General features: G+C 36.6%; 1 non-coding gene across 1 annotated transcript; it reads left to right on the forward strand.

Moving 5' to 3' along the window:
* The first annotated feature begins 561 nt into the window (after positions 1 to 561).
* Positions 562 to 634, forward strand: Trnaf-gaa. The gene has a single exon. It is a non-coding gene; the product is annotated as a tRNA-Phe (tRNA).
* Positions 635 to 14,187: the final 13,553 nt, after the last annotated feature.

Here is a 14,187-nt window from a genome sequence, read left to right on the forward strand (position 1 = left end):
TGTGTGTGGCCTTTATAGCTTTCGGCCCTTCTATAAGTGTTATAAAGGCTAGTGTCATCACTGCATTAGGAACGTCACGCGAGCGAAAATCGAGGTTGCTATAGAAAGACTGCCAAAAGCAGTTTTCCTTCTGCTCACTGCTGCTGCCAGGGTGGGAGCACATCCTGTAACATTATTGTATTTATTCCTCTGACGATTTTTTTTTTATAATCAGTATCTGTTTATGTAGTTATGTAGTTGGGATGTTCACCTAATTACAGAGCAGCATTTAATTCATTTACCTCCTGTCTAAGCTGTTTATGCACTTTGCCTACTGTTCTTGGACTATTCCAATTCTCATTAATGCACACACGCACACACACACGCACGCACGCACGCACGCACACACACACACACACACACACACACACACACACACACACACACACACACACACACACACACACACTCACTCTCTCTTATAGAGAATTACAGTATTTTTAGCCATTCAGACTGCTTCCTGTTTCATTCTTCTGAATCTCCACCAAATCTTCAATTAGACACATTTAGTGAAGGTCTGAGGCCTAGATAGCTCAGTTGGGAGAGCGTTAGACTGAAGATCTAAAGGTCCCCGGTTCGATCCCGGGTCTGGGCACTTCTGAACCCACAGCGGACCCAGGACCCGGGTGGACTTCTGTCACCAGTGGGGGCTCGATTCCGGGACTTCTGTGGCCATGGCTACAAGTGAGAGAATTTCAGTTTTAGGATGGGTGTTGTCTCAGTCTCAGGGTTCTCTTGTTATTTTTTCTCATTTAATTATATATATGTATATATACATATACAGTATATATATATATATATATATATATATATATATATATATATATATATATAGAGAGAGAGAGAGAGAGAGAGAGAGAGAGAGAGAGAGAGAGTATGAATAGGCAGACTAATACAGTCATGAAGAATTTCATGTTTATTAAACGTTTTGAACGAATAACTAAACCTCTATCATCAGTACTGTAAAAAAGAACCAATGGAAAAGTCAGAGAATAATAATTACAGGTGTCTGGTTCTGAAATGAAAGTATACAGACAACCATTGTACATATGAAAAACGTAAAGCATAACAATATATATAGACACAAAATGCAAGTAAAAACATAAAAAAATCATGTGATATATATATATACATATATATATATATATATATATATATATATATATATATATATATACATATATATATTCATATGACGCTAGCAACCGTATCTGACTCATTCTCCTCCTTCCACAGAGATAATAATCTTTATGTCAGAGGCACAGAATGTCCCGATTGACCGCTTCGGCCCTTCATATCCAGCGCTTCCGATCCCATCAAAAGTGCCCAGACCCGGGGATCGATCCGGGGACCTTTAGATCTTTCAGCAAAACGCTTCCAACGAGCTATCTAGGCGATTTGATGATGAACAGCTGAAGAAGATAATTCCTTTTTTTGCTATTGCAATCGTCGAGTATGCAATGCATGTACGCATCTATACATTCGTTTTGATTTCTGATACATGCACATACATTTATATATCTATACATGGCAGAGCATTTTTTTTATTATTTATTTTTTTTTTGCCTGATTGATAAAGAACTGAAATTTTAAGATAAATTTCATATACGATGATAAATAGCTAGAAAAGGGGGCAAAATAGATGGGATGGTGTGTTCTAGTAGATCCCGGGGAAAATAGAAGATATACTTTTAAAAAATTTTGTAATAGTATTAATGAAAACAACAATAGTAAGAAAAAGTGCAGTCTAATTTCCATATTTAAGCACTTTTGAAAAGGATTTTGATACGCTTATTGAGGTTGTGGGAGGAAAAATTGCTCATGGGGACTTTTGGTGGAAAACAAACACAAAACCCATAAACAAACACAAATACACACATAAACACAAAACACACAAACAAAACAAACACACACACGCTCATATACACACATACACCCCCAAATCAATCACAATTATTAGTAAATTTTCTGCCTTAATATCCCACTCACTGTGCCACTAGACTAATAAGGAAAAATAAGCATTGTTTTCCCCGTGGAGAGTTTTTTTACGTGGAGACGAGATGCAAAAGATCTATCAAAAAGTTTGTTCCCTAAACTAGAATTTTTTGTAGTCGCGGTATGTGACGTCACAACAGTAGTTTACGATTTTTTTTGTTTTTTAAAGCAGATCGAAAAAAAATAGCTTACGGGCAAGGGAAAGAAACCTCGGGGTGAACAAAGGTGAAAAAAAAAAAAAAGAAAATATCTAAAATTACAAAGGTGAAAAAAGAAAAAGAGTAAGAAAACCCGATGAAAAGGATGACAAAGAGAACAAGAACATGTAAATATCTGAATGAAAAGGTGAACAAGAACAAGAAGGGGAATAAAAAAAGAAGACTTGAATAAAACAAGGGGTGAACAAAGGGGGAAAAGGAAAACAAGAAAATTGAAGTCATATGGACGTGTTTTCTTTCCACTGATTGCGTTTTTGAAACAGGAGGATGACTGGTAAAAATGCAAAACTTTTGAATAACATGTAATTGAGGAATTGTCAGACAATTTGTCAACCTATAAAGGTATCTTCATTTTGACAAAAAAAAGCAAAAAAAGAAAGATGAAAAAAAATAAAACACGTATGAAAAAAATATAAAAAAAAAATATAATTGGGGGCCAAGTCTTTTAATCAAGAAACAAAAGTCTTTGCCCATACCTCAAATACCCTTTTATTTTTCCTTGTGTTAACCCGTTTTTTAAAACCCCCTCTACCGGTTCGTAATTCTCCCTTTTCCACTCCGTAGGATATAATATGCAATAAATTATAAAAAAATTTTTTGCATTTGAGTTTGAAACCCACTTTATAGCATCAAAGTCATGCGGCCCCTGAAACAGCAGCTTCCTTTCAGGAGGAGAGCCTTTAAGATAAATGTTTACCCGAAAAATTGTCGCTTATTTCTTAGTCTAAATTTTGCAAAGAAAAACCCCCCAAAAACCGTTTCTGTTCTTTTGCGTTTCCCCCCGTTATCAGCTTTTTTGGGGCTAAACGGCCTAAACCCCTAGACATTTTTTTTGGTTAATAATTTTTTATATTTTTTTTTTATTCTTATTTATTTATTTATTATATTAGTTTGCATGGCATACTTTTGTTCGCCCTTTAACGTCACCGGACCTTCTTTTTGATGAGGATTTTGGGTAGTTTTTAAAGGCATGTAATTTTAAAACCGACGAGCGGGCTGGAAGAAGAAAGCGTGTTTTTTATTCACAGTAATATCTTTGACATCCTATTATTTTTTTACGCATTAAAAGCTTTTTATATTTCTTGATATTTATTCTCCTTGTTTCCAATGTCAAATTTTGTGAACTGTGGGATATCCAGGAGATTAAATAAATATTTGTTGACAGGGTGATTTCATCTAGAAATTGCAACTATTTTTTACCTGCATGAATTGTTTGATAGCTACATTTGAGTTTCCTAATTTATCTTTGGAGGGTGTTTAAGATTTCTTTTGGATCTAGTTGTGGGGATACAGTTTTTGAACATTCGAGTTATTGGTACTCTCCCTCGCTCTCTGACAAAGATTTCTTGTGAGGGGGGAAATAAACCCTGTGTTTTAATTTTTATCTCTGCGAATCTTGATCGATAATTTTTTATCATTTATGAGAGTAGTTGGGTTTTTCACTGTGACAGCCACAGCATTTAGTTATATACCCCTGCCGGCAGGCATTCGCCTACTCTATTGATTTTCCCCCATTTCCTTCCATTAAGACACATGCAACGCCCCACTTTCTCTCTCTTGGAGAATTAGAGAAATTTTTCATCCCTTTGGAGCGCTGAAACCATTTAGAAAATGAGAGTAAAGATCATTTTCCCCCAGGACTCCCCCCGAGAACCATTCCTTGGGTTTCCCCTTTTTATTCGTTAAATCCCCCATCGATCTTCAGACATTTTAAGAAAATTAAGGCCTAGATAGTAAGTTGGGAGAGCTTTAGACTGAAGATTAAATCCCCGGTTCGATCCGGGTATGGGACTTTGAATCCACAGGGGACGCAGGACCCGGGGATTCTGTCGCCAGTGGGGGTTCGTTTCCGGGACTTCTGTGGCCCTGGCTACGAGTGAGAAAATTTTAGGTTTGGATTGGTTTTGTCTCACAATGCAAAAGTATCACTTCGGTTGTCTTATCTTTTCAATTTTATATATATGGGGTCTGTTTTTTAATTTTTATATGGTCACATATATAGTATATATACACATTATAGTGTAGTTTTAATGTGGTAGGCCCCAATATATATATATATATATAATATTTTATATATTTTATTATATATATATATATAAAAAATATATAATACAGGCCGAGGCAGAAGGGCCAATGCCCTATAGTCAATGTTGAAAAAAAAGCCTTGAAAGCTTGCTCCTTTAAATTTTGAAATTCACCCATTTAATAATGCACGAAATATGTTTTATTATGTGACAATTTTTAAAGTGGTTGGGAAAAATTAACCTTTTTAAAAAATTTTTTTCTAAAGGCTATTTTTCAAAAAAAAAAAAATGTAGTGTTTGAAAAAAAAACAGTTCAAAAAAAATTTTTTTTGTTGAGGTAAATTATAGCCTTAAAAATTAAATATAAATAAAATATAAAATTATATAAAATATAATTATAATATATATATATTTTGTAAAAATATTATATACCAACAAGTATGAACAACCTTTTGAAAAATATTTCTTTAACTGCGGGGACCCATTTTTGTACTTTGGGAAAAAATTTTTCTATGTAAACAGCGTAAATAGTATTTTTAGAATTGGGGACGGAAACCAATAAATAATTAATTTTTTTTTAATACGTAAGTCCTTTGATCTTTCATTTTCTTCAAAAAGGTATCAAAAAGTTTTAAATTTAGGGTTTGGATTTTGTAGGGGGGAATATTTTTCATATGCGATTTCGGGAATTGTATTGTTTATCGAAAGGGCAACACACACACACCCTTGCACATACACGCACACGCACTTGCACAGACATGCACACACACACACACACACACACACACACACACACACACACACACACACACACCCTTGCACATACACGCACTCGCACAGACACACAGAAAACACCCTTGAATACACGCACAGGGGACTTGCACAGAACGCAACACACTCCCACAACCCCCCTTGCACTACACGCACTGCACAGTACACGCACACACCCTTGCACTACAGCACACGCACAGACACCAACACACACACACACCATTAAACAACGCGCACACGACTTTTTTCAGACCTTTTGAGCTGCTAAAAAACCTTTGTAGAAAACAAGAGTGAAGTCCCCTTCCCCCAAGGGACTGCACCGAGAACCTTTCCTTTGGGGCTTTCCTGTTCTTTCGTCTAAATCTCCCCCGATCTTAATTAAACACTTTTTGAAAGAATTACGGCCTAGATAGCTCAGTTGGGGGGCGTTAGACGAAGATCAAAAGGTCCCGGTTCGACCCGGGTTGGGCATTTCTGAACCCACAGCGGACGAGGACCCGGGGGATTTGTCTCGTTTCCGGGATTCTGGGGCCTCGCTGTTTAATGGGGAAAATTTTCAGATTTAAGATTGGTTTGTTCAACGGTATCACTCGTTTTATTTTTTTCTCTCATTTATATATACAGTATAATATGTTTTTTTCCCAACAGCTTCATTCCCTACGGGGCATTTCTTTACGAGAGGTTATATTGCAGTGCCCCCTTTTGACTGCCCGGAGCCTTCCTAAGCAACCGCGGTTGTGAAAGGGCGGGATTTCCCCACGAACCTGCGATGATTCTCAAGGCGATATGTGTTTTCCGGGCTGAGCAGCAGGAAAAATTGCAGGCTTTCTTACCACTGCCGCGGCAATAAAATTGAACCACGAGGGTCGGAGCCAGGGTTTTAACCACGGGGACCATCGCGGCAGTCAACAAATATATTATATATATATTATATTTTTTACATATATGTATAATGTTTTAAAAGGCCGGGGTGGCTGATGGTTGGTTGGGACTAAACGGGCACGAGGGCAATCTGAGTTCGGGGGTTCGAGTAACGGCCGGCGCGTTTTTCCCCTTGGGCAGGGAATTAACCTCGTTCCCCTACCTAGCCACGGGTGGCCCAAGCACCCCAAGTCGTGCTGGCCCCCAACCCCGGGATAAATAGAGAAAAGATTACCTAAATGGAAACACCGGCACTCTCCGTGGAAAGGAACTGGGGACCCTACACGTACTCATCCAAGAGATCAACATGAAAATAAAATTAAAATATCAGCTGTGCCCACGGCGGTCAAAACATGAACCTCCCTTTAAAAAAAAAAAGAATGTATATATAAATAAATACATAAATAAAATTTTAAAAATTTATATATATATATATATATATATAATATTATATATATATATTATATCCGGGGTCGAGAACAAAAGGGTAATGTTTTTATATATAATTTTTAAAAAAAAGACATTGAAATTTGAGCTGTTAATTGAAAAAAATATAAAACCCATAAAATATTTTTTTTCCCTATAAAACTGCTTTGCTTTTAATAATCCTTTTACGACATTTTTGTCAAAAGAAAATAAGGGAATTTTTTATATCGAAAAAGTATTTTTTGGATTAATTAATAAATCAAAAGAATATATTTCGTAATGTTAAAACCATGCCCCCTCTTTCGATTTCCCCATTTTATGGCCAAAAAAATGTAAAATAGTAAAGTTTTTGAAAATAATTCGTTTTACTTTCACATAAAGTTTTATTTTCTTTGAAAATCTTTTCCCTTTAAAAATGAAAGAATGACTTCAGGAAAAAAGTAGAATAGTGAAACGGCCAACCTGAAGCTTTCCGTTCCCCAAAATGCACCCCTAGTGGCAGTCAGCCACGCACTAGATTTTCATGATTTGGGGTTTTCCCAAGGAGTCGCGTGACGTCCCAAATCAATGATTCATACCCTTTTAAAAACTATAGAAGTAAAAATATCCTTTTCAGGGGTAGGTACCCAAATGTACTTTTTTTGGGAAAATTGGGGCCTTTAGCTTTTGGGCCCCAGATTGTATATGGTTAGGGCCAAAACTATAAAGGCCCACACACACGCAACCAACACACATACCAAACATGCGCCCACACACACACCCCACCCACACGCCCAACACACCACACACACGCGCGCGCGCGCGCATATATTAGATATAAATCTATGTGGTGTGTAATCTTTGGCACTAGCAACCGTATCGGTCATTCGCCTTTTCCTCAGAGATAAAAATCTTTAGGTCGAGGCATAAAATTTCCTGATTGAGCGCGCGGCAGGTGCTAACCGGTTCAAACCCGCCCCGGTGACGGAAAATACCTGTTGCTCTTCCGGGGTTTAGAGTCGAGCTAGGTCGACCGGGCCCTGACCAATCCGGAGCAGAAAAAAACCTGACCCCCCTTCCCCGAGGCGACTCCTCCCACCGCCGAGGTAAACTTCAGTCATGAAAACCCCGACTCAAATGGAATTCTAGCTCTGGGAAAGCCTATACCCCGCTTCCTTGCGCTCTTTGATATTTATATTCTGTGGGAAACCTACTTTTATATAAATAATTCTTTACTTGCATATTTGATTCATCTTTGCACTTATATTCCATGGCATATATATTTTTAATTTTAATATATGTGATATTTTGCAGTGTTTTGGGAAACCCCTAAGTGGTTGAAATTAAAAATTAAACTTCAATTCATACCCCTTTTAATCCCAATTTACAACTTTAAAATTCAGGAGAACTAGACTTTCCCCCGATAAGGAACCGAGGTCCCCTTTATACCGCGTCTTCGATCCCATCAAAAGTCCCAGACCCGGGATCGAACCGGGGGGCCTTTAACTTCAGCTAAAGCTGTCCCCAAATGAGCTATCTAGGCGATTTGATAAACATTTTACAATTATAAATTTCCCTTTTTGTTTTATAATTTCCCGTTTTGCGTTGAGCAGACTTATATAATTGTTTTGATCTTGAACTACCATAGTTTTAATATAATACATGACAACGCATTTTTTAGTTATTATAAAAGATGGCCTGATAGAATGAAATGAAACAATAAGCATAATCGTTATGAGAAATAATAGATAAGGGGGGAGGGTAGTGTGGATGACGGTTTAGCAGATCCCGGGGAAAATAAAAGCTGAAAACTTTCTACTAATAATGATGAAAAATATTAAGATAAAACAATAGAAAAAAAAGTACAGTCTAAAATTATTACAGTTAGTAGTATGGGGGTTTTTCACCCAGTGACAGACACAGCATTTAATCCTATATATCCTGTCTCGGTTTGCACTGCCTACTCTAATTAGGGTTTTTAGTTTCCCACCTTAAAAGCACACGTACGCGTACGCCCCCGCACACTACGCACAAACCACACACCCCCTGTCTCTTTCTTCTCATCTTTAGCCTTAAGCTGCTGAAACCACTGTAGAAAAAAGAGGTGAAGATCACCCTCGCCAAGGGCTCCCCGAGAACCATTCCTTGGGCTTCCTTTTCTCTCAGAAACCGCCGATCTTCATTTAGGGGCCCATATACAGTAAATTTTATATATATATATATATTATAATATTATATATATAATATAATATATATTTTAGTATGAATAGGCAGACTCATACAGTTGGGGAAAAATTTCAGTTTATTAGACGTTTCGAAAATATAACAAACCCCCCATCATCAGTACTGTCAAAAAGAAAACCCAAAGGAAAGTCAGTTAGACAAAATAGTGATTGGGTTTCCCAATTTAAAGGTACAGAAGTATTGTAAATATAAAAACGAAAGCATAACGAAATATACATAGACAGAAAAGGCAAGTAAAAACATAAAATAATCATTAATTAAGCACTAAAATTTAAATAAAATTTATACAAAACAGTAAAACCAAAATGGTAAAATAACCAAACTGGGGGTAAGAGGGTAGGCTGTTGAGTGAAAAGGTGGTTGCGGTGGGTTTTATGGTTTTTTCACAGGTTTTTTCTTTTTGTATCAGCAGAGATTTGAGGAAAGGTCAGGGCGGGAGGAGTGGAAGTGATGACAAATCGGTTTACGTTCCCGATTTTCATTTAGTTGGATTCAAAGTAATGCCTGTGACGTCCCTAAGCAGTGATGGACTGCCTTTGTAAACTTATAAAAGTAAAAATATCCATTCAGTGGGAGGTTTTTTTAAAATTGCCCTTTTTGAACATGACCCTTCAGCTCCCGGCCGTAAAGGTATACGTGTATGTTGTGTGTGTGTGGTGTAGGGGCCCGGGAAAAGAAAGGGCCCCACACACACGTTTTTGTATATGTGCTGTACACATATCAATGTATATTGCAAATATTATGTATATAATACAAAAAACTGTAATGTCCATATATATATTTTTATATATTATATATAATATAAATATATATATTTTTATATGATTGCTGTTGGAAAATAATTATACACATATAGATACATTATTATGTATAAAACATTTTTTTCGAAAAAATGTAAGTACACCAGAAACCTAAGCCTTAACATTGACAAATTCTCAGGACCCTTTAAAAAGACATAGCAACCATATTGTCGGGTATTTTTCCTTCCATAGAGATTAAATCTCTAGGTCAGAGGGGATAGAATGTCCCGATTTAGCGCGTCGGCAGGCACAGGAAAAATTTGCCCCCCCCGTTCCCCCGTCCCCTGGAGGAGCGACTTGGCCCTACTTCCGGGGGAGCTCCCTGGGACCACCGGGGGCAATCCAGCTCATGGACTCTGGAATTTCCCGTTCTGCTGGGAAACCATGCCCCGATTCCCCGTAGACTTTTATTCGTTGCAACCTAGCTTTATATAATAATTTTTTATTTTTTCCTTGTATTTTATTCCATAGTGGTAATAGCTTTTAAAGTTATACTATACTATTTTGTTTACACACCAAGTTTTTTATTGAAGGTGACTTTAAATTTGTACCTCACAAATCACCCATTTACCACTTTTAAAACTTCAACAATAAATAGGAGAAAAAGACTTCATTGACAGTGGAATCTGAGGGCCCTTTTTACGAGCGCTTTCCGATCCCCTCAAAAGTGCCCAGACCCGGGATCGAACCGGGGACCTTTTGTTTCAGTTAACGCTCCCAAAGCTATCTAGGCGATTTGATAAGGAATAAATAAATTTGAGAATTTTTCTTTTTCTTATGCGTGCGTATAGAAAAATACATTCGTTCTGTTTCTGAACATACACATATATTTACCACACACCACAAAAACACACACACACAACACAAAAACACACACCACACACAAATATATATATTAAAATATATATATATATATAATATTACACTAAAACGCAATTTATTTTTATTAATAAAGGTTGGCCCTGACTAGATATGAGAAATGAAACGCATGAATTCGATCTACGTTGCGAGATACTGCATGAATATTCGACTTTTTTTGGGAAACTCTCTATACCTTTCGACAACAGATTTTTCGGGAAAGGGGAAAACAGCCTGGGGATTTTAAATTTTAATTATTCCTCTTTGAAACTTATTCAAAAATCCTATCAGTTTATGTAGTTATGTAGTTGTGGTCACCTGTGAAGACCACAACATTTACTCATATAATTCCCGTATCTGGGTTTTTGCACTTCCACTCTAATTGGGTTTTCCAGTTCCTACCCTTTAAAGCACACGTACGCGTACCCCACACGCACCCAAAAACACACTTGTTTTTTCTCCTTTCATGGAGAATTAGAGTAACTCCCGCTATTTGAGCGCTGAAACATTTTATAAAAAGAAAATTAAGATCACCTCCCCCAAGACTCCCCGAGAAGCATTTTTTGGGCTTCCTACTTTAGGCACAGAATTCCACGACTTCAATTTGACACATTTAAAACGATTTAAGGTCTAGTAGCTCAGTTGGGAGAGCGTTTTGACTGAAGATCTAAAAAGGTCCCGGTTCAATCCCCGGGGCTGGGCACTTTTGAACCCACAGGGAGCAGGACCCGGGGGGACTTCCGGGACTCCGAGCCCTGGTACGAGTGAGAGAATTTCAGGTTTTGGGTTTTTTGTTTTCTCAGGATTGCATGATTTCAGTCTCAGGGTTTCTTGTTATTTTTTCGCATTTAATAATATATGTATAATTCATATACAGTATTATATGATATAATATTTTATATATATAATATATATATTATACATATTTCATATATATATATAACATATATATATATGTATGAAAGGCAGCTAATACATCGTGAAGAATTCAGTTTATTAGACGTTTCGAACGTTAACTAAAATTCACATCAGACTGTTAAAAAAAACCAATGGAAAAGTCAACAATAATAATTTCAGGTGTTGGTTTGAATTGAAAGTTACAGACAACCCTTTTACATCGAAACGAAAAATAATAGACACAAAATGCAAGAAAAACACAAAATAATCATTAATAAAAGCACAAATTGAAATAAAAAAAGTTACTAAAAAAAGTAAAACCAAAATGGTAAAAACTAACCCCAAAACTTGGTAAGAGGGAAGGTCTATGAGTGAATAAGGTGGTTGCGGAGGTTTTATGGTTAATCAGGTTCATCTTCTGTATCAGCAGAGATTCTGAGATGAAAGGTCAGGCGGGAGGAGTGTGAGTGTGATGCAAATCAGTCACGTTTCAGATTTTTATTGAGTTGGTTTTCAAGTAATGCCGTGTGACGTTTCCCAATCAGTGATGTACTAGCCTTTGTAACAATTTTTTAGAAGTAAAAAAATCCCTTTTGTGGAGGTTTTTCTTAAAAAAGCCATTTTTGGACTGGCCCTTCAGCCCCGGTCGAGGATAGGATACGGTGTGGTGTGTGTGGTAGGGCCCCAAAGTGAAAGGCCCCCACACACACGTTTAGTATATGGCTGTACACATATACAATGTTATTGCATAAAAATATAGTATATATAATACAAATAAACTTATATGTCCAATATGTATTTATATATATTATTATATAATATTATTATATTAATATATATAAAAATTTTGAAGTGTGAAAATATATATATACCTATAGATCATTATTATGTATAAAACATTTTTTTAATAATGACATGTAACCAGAAACAAAGCTTAATATCGACATAATTCTTCAGTGCCATTAAAATGACACTAGCAACCATTCTTCTGACTCATTTACCTCCTTCCAGATAATAAAAAATAATTCTAGGTCAGAGGCATAGAATGTCCCGATTTAGCGCGTCGGAGGTCACAGGAAACTCGCCCCTCAGGTTTCTCCTTTGGGGCCCGAGCTGCCCCGACCTCAGGGGAAAACGCCTTCAGTTGTCCTGTGTGCCCGACCCGGTAGCGGAGAAACCCCGTTGTTCCACGGAGCAGACGGAGGACGAAAAGGGCCCACTTCCCCGGGGGAGCCCCCTGGTTTCCCCGGGGTCAATTCAGCACAGGGAAAAAAACGACTAATACTTGGAAATTTGCTCTGTGGGAAAACCAACCACGATTCCCCGTAACATTTTATCTGTGCAGCCCAGCTTTATTACTATATTTTTTATTTGCACTTTTATTGTTTTATAGTGTGATATAGTTTAACTAATACATATATATATGTTTACGACACCAAGTTGTTTTATATGAAGGGTTTACCCCTTAAATTTGTACCCTCCAATCACCACAACATAAATAGGAGAACTAGACTTCATTTTACAGTGGAAACGAGGGCCTTCATACGAGCGTTTCGTCCTACAAAAAATGCCCGACCCGGCGAACGGGGACTTTTAGATCTTCAGTTAACGCTCTCCCAATGACTATCTAGGGATTTGTTTAAGAATAATTACAATTAGAGAATTTCTTTTTGCTTAGCAGGCGATACGCATGATACATTTGTTCTGATTTTGATACATACACATATATTTTAATATATATTAAAATATATAATATAATATATATATATTTTATACATGACAACGAAAATTATTTTATTAAATAAAGGGTTTGGCCGACTGATAAAGGGAAATGAAAAAAGCATTTAATCGATCTCGTTGTGGGGGTACTGCCTAATATTCGTTATTGGAAAAATCTCCCCATTTCCCTTTTGACAACGATTTGTTCTGAGGAAGGGAACAAAACATGTGATTTAATATATTTTTTCCTCTATTGAAACTTTTTCGATAAACATTTTCAGTTTATTAGTTATGGTTTGTGTTCCCCAAATGACGACCACAAATTTACTTCATATAATTCCGTATTGGGTTTTTGCACTTCGCCTACTCTAATTAGGGTTTTTAGTTCACTTTAAGACAGTACGCTACGCACACACGCAAAACACACACTCTGTGTCTTTCTCTTTCTTTCAGGAGAATTTGAGAACTCCAGCTATTTTAGCGCTGAAATCATTGTATAAAAAGAAAATTTAAAATCACCCTCCGCCAAAATGCCCCGAGAGCCCTTCCTCCTATTTCAGTCATCAGAACTCCCCCCGATCTTCAAAAAGGGCCTTTAAGAAGATCTAAGGGGTAGATAGCCCGTTTGGGGGGCGTTAACTGAGATTAAAGGTCCCCGGTTCGATCCGGGTCCCGGGCACTTTTGAACCCACAAACGGACGCAGGACCGGGTGGACTTCCGGGGTCCTGTACCCTGGCTACGAGTGAGGAATTTGGTTTAGGATTTTTTGTTGTCTCAGGATTGCAGTCCGGATTTTTTTGTTATTTTCTTCATTTAATTACATATATTTTATTTCATATACATATAATAACATATATTCAGTATATATATATATATATATATATATATATATAAATTTAAAATTTTATATATAATATATATATTTCAATAAAAGTTGAATAGGAGGGAAAAAAAGTCGTGAAAAATTTTTATGTTATTAGACGTTCGAACGATAAACTAAACTTCCATCATCAGTACTGTCAAAAAAAACCTATGGAAAAATCAGTTTGACAATAAATAATTTCAGGTGTTGGTTCTGAATTTAAATGAACAGAAAACCAGTACATATGAAAAACGTAAAGCATAACGAAAATTAATAGACACAAAAATGCAAGTAAAAACACCCAAAAAATCATATAAAAAAGCATATAATTGAAATCAAATAGTTTACTAAACAGTAACAACCCAATATGGTTTAAAAAAATAACCAAACTGGGGTGGTTAAGAGGGGAAGGTCATTGAGTGAATAAGGTGGT

This window comes from Penaeus monodon, chromosome 35 (assembly GCF_015228065.2).
Source record: "Penaeus monodon isolate SGIC_2016 chromosome 35, NSTDA_Pmon_1, whole genome shotgun sequence".
Lineage (NCBI taxonomy): Eukaryota > Metazoa > Arthropoda > Malacostraca > Decapoda > Penaeidae > Penaeus > Penaeus monodon.